We start from the raw sequence: 15,549 nt of genomic DNA on the forward strand, positions 1-15,549 counted from the left end.
GATAGGGGAAATGTCAGAGCGTTCCGATTTCAGTTCCAGAGCGATTCGCCCAATGAGTCCTTGATATTTAGTAGTTTTCAGACAATTTTCTGAATTTTTCAAAATTTCACTTTTTTGTGAAAATATCCACTAAATGAGGGAATAATATGTGTGAGGATACCCCAGGAGAGTTCCAAATGTGTGGGGGTAGAATATATATCCCACGGGGGTAAAATTGAAAAAAGTTGAAAAAATTTTTTTTTTGGACTTAGACTTTTTTCCGGCGTTTATCAGACTTTCAGATAGGGGAAATGTCAGTGAGCATTCCGATTTCAGTTCCAGAGCAATTCGCCCAGTGAGTCCTTGATATTTAGTAGTTTTCAGCCAAAATTCTGAATTTTTGAAAATTTCACTTTTTTGTGAAAATATCCACTAAATGAGGGAATAATATGTGTGAGGGTACCCCAGGAGAGTTCCAAATGTGTGTGGGTAGAATATATATCCCACGGGGTAAAATTGAAAAAAGTTGAAAAAATTTTTTGTTTGGACATTTTCCCGGCGTTTATCAAACTTTCAGATAGGGGAAATGTCAGTGAGCGTTCCGATCTCAGATCCAGAGCGATTCGCCCAATGAGTCCGTGAAATCTACTCGTTTTCAGCCAATTTTTATGATTTTTGAAAATTTCATTTTTTTGTGAAAATTTCCACTAAATGAGGGAATAATATGTGGGAGGGTACCCCAGGAGAGTTCCAAATGTGTGTGGGTAGAATAAATATCCCGCGGGGGTAAAATTGAAAAAAGTTGCAAAAAATTTTTTTTTTGGACTTGCATTTTTCCAGCGTTTATCAGACTTTCAGATAGGGGAAATATCAGTGAGCGTTCCGATTTCAGTTACAGAGCCATTCGCCCAATGAGTCCATGATATTTAGTCGTTTTCAGCCAATTTTCTGGATTTTTGAAAATTTCACTTTTTTGTGAAAACATCCACTAAATGAGGGATTAATATGTGTGAGGGTACTCCAGGAGAGCTCCAAATGTGTGTGGGTAGAATATATATCCCACGGGGGTAAAATTGAAAAAAGTTGAAAAAATTTTTTTTTTGGACTTAGACATTTTTCCGGCGTTTATCAGACTTTCAGATAGGGCAAATGTTAGTGAGCATTCCGATTTCAGTTCCAGAGCGATTCACCCAATGAGTCCTTGATATTTAGTAGTTTTCAGCCAATTTTCTGAATTTTTGAAAATTTCACTTTTTTGTGAAAATATCCACTAAATGAGGGAATAATATGTGTGAGGGTACCCCAGGAGAGTTCCAAATGTGTGTGGGTAGAATATATATCCCACGGGGGTAAAATTGAAAAAAGTTGCAAAAATTTTTTTTTTGGACTTAGACTTTTTTCCGGCGTTTATCAGACTTTCAGATAGGGGAAATGTCAGTGAGCATTCCGATTTCAGTTCCAGAGCGATTCGCCCAATGAGTCCTTGATATTTAGTAGTTTTCAGCCAATTTTCAGAATTTTTGAAAATTTCACTTTTTTGTGAAAATATCCACTAAATGAGGGAATAATATGTGTGAGGGTACCCCAGGAGAGTTCCAAATGTGTGTGGGTAGAATATATATCCCACGGGGGTAAAATTGAAAAAAGTTGAAACAATTTTTTTCTTGGAATTAGTCATTTTTCTGGCGTTTATCAGACTTTCAGATAGGGGAAATGTCAGTGAGCGTTCCAATTTCAGTTGGAGAGCGATTCGCCCAATGAGTCCTTGATATTTAGTCGTTTTCAGCCAATTTTTTGGATTTTTGAAAATTTCACTTTTTTGTGAAAATATCCACTAAATGAGGGAATAATATGTGTGAGGGTACCCCAGTAGAGTTCCAAATGTGTGTGAGTAGAATATATATGCCACGGGGGTAAAATTGAAAAAAGTTAAAAAAAAAATTTTTTTGTACTTAGTCATTTTTCCGACGTTTATCACACGTTCAGGTAGGGCAAATGTCAGTGAGCGTTCCGATATCAGTTCCAGAGCGATTCGCCCAATGAGTCCTTGATATTTAGTCGTTTTCAACCAATTTTCTTGATTTTTGAAAATTTTTCTTTTTTGTGAAAATATCCACTAAATGAGGGAATAATATGTGTGAGGGTACCCCAGTAGAGTTCCAAATGTGTGTGGGTAGAAGATATATCCCATGGGGGTAAAATTGAAAAAATATTTTTTTTGGACTTAGTCATTTTTCCGGCGTTTATCAGACTTTCAGATAGGGCAAATGTCAGTGAGCGTTCCAATTTCAGTTCCAGAGCGATTTGCCCAATGAGTCCTTGATATTTAGTCGTTTTCAACCAATTTTATGGATTTTTGAAAATTTCACTTTTTTGTGAAAATATCCACTAAATGAGGGAATAATATGTGTGAGGGTACCCCAGGAGAGTTCCAAATGTGTGTGGGTAGAATATATATCTCACAGGGGTAAAATTGAAAAAAGTTGAACATTTTTTTTTTTAAGACTTAGTCATTTTTCCGGCGTTTATCACACTTTCAGATAGGGCAAATGTCAGTGAGCATTCCGATTTCAGTTCCAGAGCGATTCGCCCAATGAGTCCTAGATATTTAGTCGTTTTCAGCTAATTTTCTGGATTTTTGAAAATTTCACTTTTTTGTGAAAATATACACTAAATGAGGGAATAATATGTGTGAGGGTACCCCAGGAGAGTTCCAAATGTGTGTGGGTAGAATATATATCCCACGGGGGTAAAATTTAAAAAAAGTTGAAAATTTTTTTTTTTTCGATCTAGTCATTTTTCTGGCGTTTATCACACTTTCAGATAGGGCAAATGTCAGTGAGCGTTCCTATTTCAGTTCCAGAGCGTTTCGCCCAATGAGTCCTTGATATTTAGTCATTTTCAGCCAATTTTATGGATTTTTTAAAATTTCACTTTTTTGTGAAAATATACACTAAATGAGGGAATAATATGTGTGAGGGTACCCCAGGAGAGTTCCAAATGTGTGTGGGTAGAATATATATCCCACGGGAGTAAAATTGAAAAAAGTTGAAATTTTTTTTTTTTTGGACTTAGTCATTTTTCCGGCGTTTATCACACTTTCAGGTAGGGCAAATGTCAGTGAGCTTTCCGATTTCAGTTCCAGAGCGATTCACCCAATGAGTCCTTGATATTTAGTCGTTTTCAGCCAATTTTATGGATTTTTGAAAATTTCACTTTTTTGTGAAAATATACACTAAATGAGGGAATAATATGTGTGAGGGTACCCCAGGAGAGTTCCAAATGTGTGTAAGTAGAATATATATCTCACAGGGGTAAAATTGAAAAAAGTTGAAATTTTTTTTTTTTTGGACTTCGTCATTTTTCCGGCGTTTATCAGACTTTCAGAAAGGGGAAATGTCAGTGAGCGTTCCGATTTCAGTTCCAGAGCGATTCGCCCAATGAGTCCTTGATATTTGTTCGTTTTCAGCCAATTTTATGGATTTTTGAAAATTTTACTTTTTTGTGAAAATATACACTAAATGAGGGAATAATATGTGTGAGGGTACCCCAGTAGAGTTCCAAATGTGTGTGGGTAGAATATATATCCCACGGGGGTAAAATTGAAAAAAGTTGAAAAAATATTTTTTTTGGACTTAGTCATTTTTCCGGCGTTTATCAGACTTTCAGATAGGGGAAATGTCAGTGAGCGTTCCGATTTCAGTTCCACAGCGATTCGCTCAATGAGTCCTTGATATTTAGTCGTTTTCAGCCAATTTTATGGATTTTTGAAAATTTCACTTTTTTGTGAAAATATCCACTAAATGAGGGAATAATATGTGTGAGGGTACCCCAGGAGAGTTCCAAATGTGTGTGGGTAGAATATATATCCCACGAGGGTAAAATTGAAAAAAAGTTGAAAATTTTTTTTTTTTCGACTTAGTCATTTTTCTGGCGTTTATCACACTTTCAGATAGGGCAAATGTCAGTGAGCATTCCTATTTCAGTTCCAGAGCGATTTGCCCAATGAGTCCTTGATATTTAGTCGTTTTCAGCCAATTTTCTGGATTTTTGAAAATGTCACTTTTTTGTGAAAATTTCCACTAAATGAGGGAATAATATGTGTGAGGGTACCCCACGAGAGTTCCAAATGAGTGTGAGTAGAATATATATCTCACAGGGGTAAAATTGAAAAAAGTTGAAATTTTTTTTTTTTTTTAAGACTTAGTCATTTTTCCGGCGTTTATCAGACTTTCAGATAGGGGAAATGTCAGTGAGCGTTCCGATTTCAGTTCCAGAGCGATTCGTCCAATGAGTCCTTGATATTTAGTCGTTTTCAGCCAAGTTTCTGGAGTTTTGAAAATTTCACTTTTCTGTGAAAATATCCACTAAATGAGGGAATAATATGTGTGAGGGTTCCCCAGGAAAGTTACAAATGTGTGTGGGTAGAATATATATCCCACGGGGGTAAAATTGAAAAAAGTTGAAAAAATATTTTTTTTGGACTTAGTCATTTTTCCGGCGTTTATCAGACTTTCAGATAGGGGAAATGTCAGTGAGCGTTCCGATTTCAGTTCCAGAGCGATTCGCCCAATGAGTCCTAGATATTTAGTCGTTTTCAGCCAATTTTATGGATTTTTGAAAATTTCACTTTTTTGTGAAAATATACACTAAATGAGGGAATAATATGTGTGAGGGTACCCCAGGAGAGTTCCAAATGTGTGTGGGTAGAATATATATATAACGGGGGTAAAATTGAAAAAAAGTTGAAATTTTTTTTTTTTTCGACCTAGTTATTTTTCTGGCGTTTATCACACTTTCAGATAGGGCAAATGTCAGTGAGCATTCCCAATTTCAGTTCCAGAGCGATTCGCCCAATGAGTCCTTGATATTTAGTCGTTTTCAGCCAATTTTATGGATTTTTTAAAATTTCACTTTTTTGTGAAAATATACACTAAATGAGGGAATAATATGTGTGAGGGTACCCCAGGAGAGTTCCAAATGTGTGTGGGTGGAATATATATCCCATGGGAGTAAAATTGAAAAAAGTTGAAATTTTTTTTTTTTTGGACTTAGTCATTTTTCCGGCGTTTATCAGACTTTCAGATAGGGCAAATGTCAGTGAGCGTTCCAATTTCAGTTCCAGAGCGATTCGCCCAATGAGTCCTTGATATTTAGTCGTTTTCAACCAATTTTATGGATTTTTGAAAATTTCACTTTTTTGTGAAAATATCCACTAAATGAGGGAATAATATGTGTGAGGGTACCCCAGGAGAGTTCCAAATGTGTGTGGGTAGAATATATATCTCACAGGGGTAAAATTGAAAAAAGTTGAAATTTTTTTTTTTTAAGACTTAGTCATTTTTCCGGCGTTTATCACACTTTCAGATAGGGCAAATGTCAGTGAGCATTCCGATTTCAGTTCCAGAGCGATTCGCCCAATGAGTCCTAGATATTTAGTCGTTTTCAGCTAATTTTCTGGATTTTTGAAAATTTCACTTTTTTGTGAAAATATACACTAAATGAGGGAATAATATGTGTGAGGGTTCCCCAGGAAAGTTACAAATGTGTGTGGGTAGAATATATATCCCACGGGGGTAAAATTGAAAAAAGTTGAAAAAATACTTTTTTTGGACTTAGTCATTTTTCCGGCGTTTATCAGACTTTCAGATAGGGGAAATGTCAGTGAGCGTTCCGATTTCAGTTCCAGAGCGATTCGCCCAATGAGTCCTAGATATTTAGTCGTTTTCAGCCAATTTTATGGATTTTTGAAAATTTCACTTTTTTTGTGAAAATATACACTAAATGAGGGAATAATATGTGTGAGGGTACCCCAGGAGAGTTCCAAATGTGTGTGGGTAGAATATATATATAACGGGGGTAAAATTGAAAAAAAGTTGAAATTTTTTTTTTTTTCGACCTAGTTATTTTTCTGGCGTTTATCACACTTTCAGATAGGGCATATGTCAGTGAGCGTTCCTATTTCAGTTCCAGAGCGATTCGCTCAATGAGTCCTTGATATTTAGTCGTTTTCAGCCAATTTTCTGGATTTTTGAAAATTTCACTTTTTTGTGAAAATATCCACTAAATGAGGGAATAATATGTGTGAGGGTACCCCAGGAGAGTTCCAAATGTGTGTGGGTAGAATATATATCCCACGGGAGTAAAATTGAAAAAAGTTGAAATTTGTTTTTTTTTGGACTTAGTCATTTTTCCGGCGTTTATCACACTTTCAGGTAGGGCAAATGTCAGTGAGCGTTCCGATTTCAGTTCCAGAGCGATTCACCCAATGAGTCCTTGATATTTAGTCGTTTTCAGCCAATTTTATGGATTTTTGAAAATTTCACTTTTTTGTGAAAATATCCACTAAATGAGGGAGTAATATGTGTGAGGGTACACCAGGAGAGTTCCAAATGTGTGTGGGTAGAATATATATCCCACGGGGGTAAAATTGAAAAAAGTTGAAAAAATTTTTTGTTTGGACATTTTCCCGGCGTTTATCAGACTTTCAGATAGGGGAAATGTCAGTGAGCGTTCCGATTTCAGATCCAGAGCGATTCGCCCAATGAGTCCGTGAAATCTACTCGTTTTCAGCCAATTTTCATGATTTTTGAAAATTTCATTTTTTTGTGAAAATTTCCACTAAATGAGGGAATAATATGTGGGAGGGTACCCCAGGAGAGTTCCAAATGTGTGTGGGTAGAATAAATATCCCGCGGGGGTAAAATTGAAAAAAGTTGCAAAAAATTTTTTTTTTGGACTTGCATTTTTCCAGCGTTTATCAGACTTTCAGATAGGGGAAATATCAGTGAGCGTTCCGATTTCAGTTCCAGAGCCATTCGCCCAATGAGTCCATGATATTTAGTCGTTTTCAGCCAATTTTCTGGATTTTTGAAAATTTCACTTTTTTGTGAAAACATCCACTAAATGAGGGATTAATATGTGTGAGGGTACCCCAGGAGAGCTCCAAATGTGTGTGGGTAGAATATGTATCCCACGGGGGTAAAATTGAAAAAAGTTGAAAAAATTTTTTTTTTGGACTTAGACATTTTTCCGGCGTTTATCAGACTTTCAGATAGGGCAAATGTTAGTGAGCATTCCGATTTCAGTTCCAGAGCGATTCGCCCAATGAGTCCTTGATATTTAGTAGTTTTCAGCCAATTTTCTGAATTTTTGAAAATTTCACTTTTTTGTGAAAATATCCACTAAATGAGGGAATAATATGTGTGAGGGTACCCCAGGAGAGTTCCAAATGTGTGTGGGTAGAATATATATCCCACGGGGGTAAAATTGAAAAAAGTTGAAAAACATTTTTTTTTGGACTTAGTCATATTTCCAGCGTTTATCAGACTTTCAGATAGGGGAATTGACAGTGAGCATTCCGATTTCAGTTCCAGAGCAATTCGCCCAATGAGTCCTTGATATTTAGTCGTTTTCAGCCAATATTTTGGATTTTTGAAAATTTCACTTTTTTGTGAAAATATCCACTAAATGAGGGAATAATATGTGTGAGGGTGCCCCAGGAGAGTTCCAAATGTGGGTCGGTAGAATATATATCATACGGGGGTAAAATTGAAAAAAGTTGAAAAAATTTTTTTTTTTGACTTAGTCATTTTTCCGGCGTTTATCAGACTTTCAGATAGGGCAAATGTCAGTGAGCGTTCCAATTTCAGTTGGAGAGCGATTCGCCCAATGAGTCCTTGATATTTAGTCGTTTTCAGCCAATTTTTTGGATTTTTGAAAATTTCACTTTTTTGTGAAAATATCCACTAAATGAGGGAATAATATGTGTGAGGGTACCCCAGTAGAGTTCCAAATGTGTGTGAGTAGAATATATATCCCACGGGGGTAAAATTGAAAAAAGTTAAAAAAAAATTTTTTTTGTACTTAGTCATTTTTCCGACGTTTATCACACTTTCAGGTAGGGCAAATGTCAGTGAGCGTTCCGATATCAGTTCCAGAGCGATTCGCCCAATGAGTCCTTGATATTTAGTCGTTTTCAACCAGTTTTATGGATTTTTGAAAATTTCACTTTTTTGTGAAAATATCCACTAAATGAGGGAATAATATGTGTGAGGGTACCCCAGTAGAGTTCCAAATGTGTGTGGGTAGAATATATATCCCACGGGGGTAAAATTGAAAAAAGTTGAAAAAATATTTTTTTTGGACTTAGTCATTTTTCCGGCGTTTATCAGACTTTCAGATAGGGGAAATGTCAGTGAGTGTTCCGATTTCAGTTCCAGAGCGATTCGCCCAATGAGTCCTTGATATTTAGTCGTTTTCAACCAGTTTTATGGATTTTTGAAAATTTCACTTTTTTGTGAAAATATCCACTAAATGAGGGAATAATATGTGTGAGGGTACCTCAGGAAAGTTACAAATGTGTGTGGGTAGAATATATATCCCACGGGGGTAAAATTGAAAAAAGTTGAAAAATTTGTTTTTTTGGACTTAGTCATTTTTCCGGCGTTTATCAGACTTTCAGATAGGGGAAATGTCAGTGAGCGTTCCGATTTCAGTTCCAGAGCGATTCGTCCAATGAGTCCTTGATATTTAGTCGTTTTCAGCCAAGTTTCTGGATTTTTGAAAATTTCACTTTTTTGTGAAAATATCCACTAAATGAGGGAATAATATGTGTGAGGGTTCCCCAGGAAAGTTACAAATGTGTGTGGGTAGAATATATATCCCACGGGGGTAAAATTGAAAAAAGTTGAAAAAATATTTTTTTTGGACTTAGTCATTTTTTCGGCGTTTATCAGACTTTCAGATAGGGGAAATGTCAGTGAGCGTTCCGATTTCAGTTCCAGAGCGATTCGCCCAATGAGTCCAAGATATTTAGTCGTTTTCAGCCAATTTTATGGATTTTTGAAAATTTCACTTTTTTGTGAAAATATACACTAAATGAGGGAATAATATGTGTGAGGGTACCCCAGGAGAGTTCCAAATGTGTGTGGGTAGAATATATATCCCACGGGGGTAAAATTGAAAAAAAGTTGAAATTTTTTTTTTTTTCGACCTAGTTATTTTTCTGGCGTTTATCACACTTTCAGATAGGGCAAATGTCAGTGAGCGTTCCTATTTCAGTTCCAGAGCGATTCGCTCAATGAGTCCTTGATATTTAGTCGTTTTCAGCCAATTTTCTGGATTTTTGAAAATTTCACTTTTTTGTGAAAATATCCACTAAATGAGGGAATAATATGTGTGAGGGTACCCCAGGAGAGTTCCAAATGTGTGTGGGTAGAATATATATCCCGCGGGGGTAAAATTGAGAAAAGTTGCAAAAAATTTTTTTTTGGACTTAGTCATTTTTCTGACGTTTATCAGACTTTCAGATAGGGGAAATGTCAGTGAGCGTTCCGATTTCAGTTCCAGAGCGATTCGCCCAATGAGTCCTTGATATTTAGTAGTTTTCAGCCAATTTTCAGAATTTTTGAAAATTTCACTTTTTTGTGAAAATATCCACTAAATGAGGGAATAATATGTGTGAGGGTACCCCAGGAGAGTTCCAAATGTGTGTGGGTAGAATATATATCCCACGGGGGTAAAATTGAAAAAAGTTGAAAAAAATTTTTTTTTGGACTTAGTCATATTTCCAGCGTTTATCAGACTTTCAGATAGGGGAATTGACAGTGAGCATTCCGATTTCAGTTCCAGAGCAATTCGCCCAATGAGTCCTTGATATTTAGTCGTTTTCAGCCAATATTTTGGATTTTTGAAAATTTCACTTTTTTGTGAAAATATCCACTAAATGAGGGAATAATATGTGTGAGGGTGCCCCAGGAGAGTTCCAAATGTGGGTCGGTAGAATATATATCATACGGGGGTAAAATTGAAAAAAGTTGAAAAAATTTTTTTTTTTGACTTAGTCATTTTTCCGGCGTTTATCAGACTTTCAGATAGGGCAAATGTCAGTGAGCGTTCCAATTTCAGTTCCAGAGCGATTCGCCCAATGAGTCCTTGATATTTAGTCGTTTTCAACCAATTTTATGGATTTTTGAAAATTTCACTTTTTTGTGAAAATATCCACTAAATGAGGGAATAATATGTGTGAGGGTACCCCAGGAGAGTTCCAAATGTGTGTGGGTAGAATATATATCTCACAGGGTTAAAATTGAAAAAAGTTGAAAATTTTTTTTTTTAAGACTTAGTCATTTTTCCGGCGTTTATCACACTTTCAGATAGGGCAAATGTCAGTGAGCATTCCGATTTCAGTTCCAGAGCGATTCGCCCAATGAGTCCTAGATATTTAGTCGTTTTCAGCTAATTTTCTGGATTTTTGAAAATTTCACTTTTTTGGGAAAATATACACTAAATGAGGGAATAATATGTGTGAGGGTACCCCAGGAGAGTTCCAAATGTGTGTGGGTAGAATATATATCCCACGGGGGTAAAATTTAAAAAAAGTTGAAAATTTTTTTTTTTTCGATCTAGTCATTTTTCTGGCGTTTATCACACTTTCAGATAGGGCAAATGTCAGTGAGCGTTCCTATTTCAGTTCCAGAGCGATTCGCCCAATGAGTCCTTGATATTTAGTCATTTTCAGCCAATTTTATGGATTTTTTAAAGTTTCACTTTTTTGTGAAAATATACACTAAATGAGGGAATAATATGTGTGAGGGTACCCCAGGAGAGTTCCAAATGTGTGTGGGTAGAATATATATCCCACAGGAGTAAAATTGAAAAAAGTTGAAATTTTTTTTTTTTTGGACTTAGTCATTTTTCCGGCGTTTATCACACTTTCAGGTAGGGCAAATGTCAGTGAGCGTTCCGATTTCAGTTCCAGAGCGATTCGCCCAATGAGTCCTAGATATTTAGTCGTTTTCAGCTAATTTTCTGGATTTTTGAAAATTTCACTTTTTTGTGAAAATATACACTAAATGAGGGAATAATATGTGTGAGGGTACCCCAGGAGAGTTCCAAATGTGTGTGGGTAGAATATATATCCCACGGGGGTAAAATTTAAAAAAAGTTGAAAATTTTTTTTTTTTCGATCTAGTCATTTTTCTGGCGTTTATCACACTTTCAGATAGGGCAAATGTCAGTGAACGTTCCTATTTCAGTTCCAGAGCGATTCGCCCAATGAGTCCTTGATATTTAGTCATTTTCAGCCAATTTTATGGATTTTTTAAAGTTTCACTTTTTTGTGAAAATATACACTAAATGAGGGAATAATATGTGTGAGGGTACCCCAGGAGAGTTCCAAATGTGTGTGGGTAGAATATATATCCCACGGGAGTAAAATTGAAAAAAGTTGAAATTTTTTTTTTTTTGGACTTAGTCATTTTTCCGGCGTTTATCACACTTTCAGGTAGGGCAAATGTCAGTGAGCGTTCCGATTTCAGTTCCAGAGCGATTCACCCAATGAGTCCTTGATATTTAGTCGTTTTCAGCCAATTTTATGGATTTTTGAAAATTTCACTTTTTTGTGAAAATATACACTAAATGAGGGAATAATATGTGTGAGGGTACCCCAGGAGAGTTCCAAATGTGTGTAAGTAGAATATATATCTCACAGGGGTAAAATTGAAAAAAGTTGAAATTTTTTTTTTTTTGGACTTCGTCATTTTTCCGGCGTTTATCAGACTTTCAGAAAGGGGAAATGTCAGTGAGCGTTCCGATTTCAGTTCCAGAGCGATTCGCCCAATGAGTCCTTGATATTTGGTCGTTTTCAGCCAATTTTATGGATTTTTTGAAAATTTTACTTTTTTGTGAAAATATACACTAAATGAGGGAATAATATGTGTGAGGGTACCCCAGTAGAGTTCCAAATGTGTGTGGGTAGAATATATATCCCACGGAGGTAAAATTGAAAAAAGTTGAAAAAATATTTTTTTTGGACTTAGTCATTTTTCCGGCGTTTATCAGACTTTCAGATAGGGGAAATGTCAGTGAGTGTTCCGATTTCAGTTCCAGAGCGATTCGCCCAATGAGTCCTTGATATTTAGTCGTTTTCAACCAGTTTTATGGATTTTTGAAAATTTCACTTTTTTGTGAAAATATCCACTAAATGAGGGAATAATATGTGTGAGGGTACCTCAGGAAAGTTACAAATGTGTGTGGGTAGAATATATATCCCACGGGGGTAAAATTGAAAAAAGTTGAAAAATTTGTTTTTTTGGACTTAGTCATTTTTCCGGCGTTTATCAGACTTTCAGATAGGGGAAATGTCAGTGAGCGTTCCGATTTCAGTTCCAGAGCGATTCGTCCAATGAGTCCTTGATATTTAGTCGTTTTCAGCCAAGTTTCTGGATTTTTGAAAATTTCACTTTTTTGTGAAAATATCCACTAAATGAGGGAATAATATATGTGAGGGTACCCCAGGAGAGTTAGAAATGTGTGTGGGTAGAATATATATCTCACAGGGGTAAAATTGAAAAAAGTTGAAATTTTTTTTATTTTTTTTGGACTTAGTCATTTTTCCGGCGTTTATTACACTTTCAGGTAGGGAAAATGTCAGTGAGCGTTCCGATTTCAGTTCCAGAGCGATTCGCCCAATGAGTCCTTGATATTTAGTCGTTTTCAGCCAATTTTCTTGATTTTTGAAAATTTCACTTTTTTGTGAAAATATCCACTAAATGAGGGAATAATATGTGTGAGGGTACCCCAGGAGAGTTCCAAGTGTGTGTGGGTAGAATATATATCCCACGGGGGTAAAATTGAAAAAAGTTGAAAAAAAATTTTTTTTTTGCTTCATCATTTTTCCAGCGTTTATCAGACTTTCAGATAGGGGAAATGTTAGTGAGCGTTCTGATTTCAGTTCCAGAGCGATTCGCCCAATGAGTCCTTGATATTTGGTCGTTTTCAGCCAATTTTATGGATTTTTGAAAATTTTACTTTTTTGTGAAAATATACACTAAATGAGGGAATAATATGTGTGAGGGTACCCCAGTAGAGTTCCAAATGTGTGTGGGTAGAATATATATCCCACGGGGGTAAAATTGAAAAAAGTTGAAAAAATATTTTTTTTGGACTTAGTCATTTTTCCGGCGTTTATCAGACTTTCAGATAGGGGAAATGTCAGTGAGCGTTCCGATTTCAGTTCCACAGCGATTCGCCCAATGAGTCCTTGATATTTAGTCGTTTTCAGCCAATTTTATGGATTTTTGAAAATTTCACTTTTTTGTGAAAATTTCCACTAAATGAGGGAATAATATGTGTGAGGGTACCCCACGAGAGTTCCAAATGAGTGTGAGTAGAATATATATCTCACAGGGGTAAAATTGAAAAAACTTGAAATTTTTTTTTTTTTTGGACTTAGTCATTTTTCCGGCGTTTATCACACTTTCAGGTAGGGGAAATGTCAGTGAGAGTTCCGATTTCAGTTCCAGAGCGATTCTCCCAATGAGTCCTTGATATTTAGTCGTTTTCAACCAGTTTTATGGATTTTTGAAAATTTCACTTTTTTGTGAAAATATCCACTAAATGAGGGAATAATATGTGTGAGGGTACCCCAGTAGAGTTCCAAATGTGTGTGGGTAGAATATATATCCCATGGGGGTAAAATTGAAAAAAGTTGAAAAAATATTTTTTTTGGACTTAGTCATTTTTCCGGCGTTTATCACACTTTCAGATAGGGGAAATGTCAGTGAGTGTTCCGATTTCAGTTCCAGAGCGATTCGCCCAATGAGTCCTTGATATTTAGTCGTTTTCAACCAGTTTTATGGATTTTTGAAAATTTCACTTTTTTGTGAAAATATCCACTAAATGAGGGAATAATATGTGTGAGGGTACCTCAGGAAAGTTACAAATGTGTGTAGGTAGAATATATATCCCACGGGGGTAAAATTGAAAAAAGTTGAAAAATTTGTTTTTTTGGACTTAGTCATTTTTCCGGCGTTTATCAGACTTTCAGATAGGGGAAATGTCAGTGAGCGTTCCGATTTCAGTTCCAGAGCGATTCGTCCAATGAGTCCTTGATATTTAGTCGTTTTCAGCCAAGTTTCTGGATTTTTGAAAATTTCACTTTTTTGTGAAAATATCCACTAAATGAGGGAATAATATATGTGAGGGTACCCCAGGAGAGTTAGAAATGTGTGTGGGTAGAATATATATCTCACAGGGTAAAATTGAAAAAAGTTGAAATTTTTTTTATTTTTTTTGGACTTAGTCATTTTTCCGGCGTTTATTACACTTTCAGGTAGGGAAAATGTCAGTGAGCGTTCCGATTTCAGTTCCAGAGCGATTCGCCCAATGAGTCCTTGATATTTAGTCGTTTTCAGCCAATTTTCTTGATTTTTGAAAATTTCACTTTTTTGTGAAAATATCCACTAAATGAGGGAATAATATGTGTGAGGGTACCCCAGGAGAGTTCCAAGTGTGTGTGGGTAGAATATATATCCCACGGGGGTAAAATTGAAAAAAGTTGAAAAAAAATTTTTTTTTTGCTTCATCATTTTTCCAGCGTTTATCAGACTTTCAGATAGGGGAAATGTTAGTGAGCGTTCTGATTTCAGTTCCAGAGCGATTCGCCCAATGAGTCCTTGATATTTAGTCGTTTTCAGCCAATTTTCTGGATTTTTGAAAATTTCACTTTTTTGTGAAAATATCCACTAAATGAGGGAATAATATGTGTGAGGGTAGCCCAGGAGAGTCCCAAATGTGTGTGGGTAGAATATATATCCCACGGGGGTAAAATTGAAAAAAGTTGAAAAAAATTTTTTTTTGCACTTAGTCATTTTTCCGGCGTTTATCAGACTTTCAGATAGGGGAAATGTCAGTGAGCATTCCGATTTCAGTTCCAGAGCTATTCGCCCAATGAGTCCTTGATATTTAGTCGTTTTCAGCCAATTTTCTGGATTTTTGAAAATTTCTCTTTTTTGTGAAAATATCCACTAAATGAGGGAATAATATGTGTGAGGTTACCCCAGGAGAGTTCCAAATGTGTGTGGGTAGAATATATATCCCACGGGGGTAAAATTGAAAAAAGTTGAAAAATTTTTTTTTTGGACTTAGTCATTTTTCCGGCATTTATCAGGATTTCAGATAGGGGAAATGTTAGTGAGCGTTCCGATTTCAGTTCCAGAGCGATTCGCCCAATGAGTCCTTGATATTTAGTCGTTTTCATCAAATTTTCTGGATTTTTGAAAATTTCACTTTTTTGTGAAAATATCCACTAAATGAGGGAATAATATGTGTGAGGTTACCCCAGGAGAGTTCCAAATGTGTGTGGGTAGATTATATATCCCACGGGGGTAAAATTGAAAAAAGTTGAAACAATTTTTTTCTTGGACTTAGTCATTTTTCTGGCATTTATCAGACTTTCAGATAGGGGAAATGTCAGTGAGCGTTCCGATTTCAGTTCCAGAGCGATTTGCCCAATGAGTCCCTGATATTTAGTAGTTTTCAGCCAATATTTTGGATTTTTGAAAATTTCACTTTTTTGTGAAAATATCCACTAAATGAGGGAATAATATGTGTGAGGTTACCCCAGGAGAGTTCCAAATGTGTGCGGGTAGAATATATATCCCACGGGGGTAAAATTGAAAAAAGTTGAAACAATTTTTTTCTTGGACTTAGTCATTTTTCTGGCATTTATCAGACTTTCAGATAGGGGAAATGTTAGTGAGCGTTCCGATTTCAGTTCCAGAGCGA

Source organism: Phyllobates terribilis, unplaced genomic scaffold (genome assembly GCF_046119375.1).
Source record: "Phyllobates terribilis strain yellow unplaced genomic scaffold, ASM4611937v1 Scaffold_4__5_contigs__length_816908805, whole genome shotgun sequence".
Classification (NCBI taxonomy): domain Eukaryota; kingdom Metazoa; phylum Chordata; class Amphibia; order Anura; family Dendrobatidae; genus Phyllobates; species Phyllobates terribilis.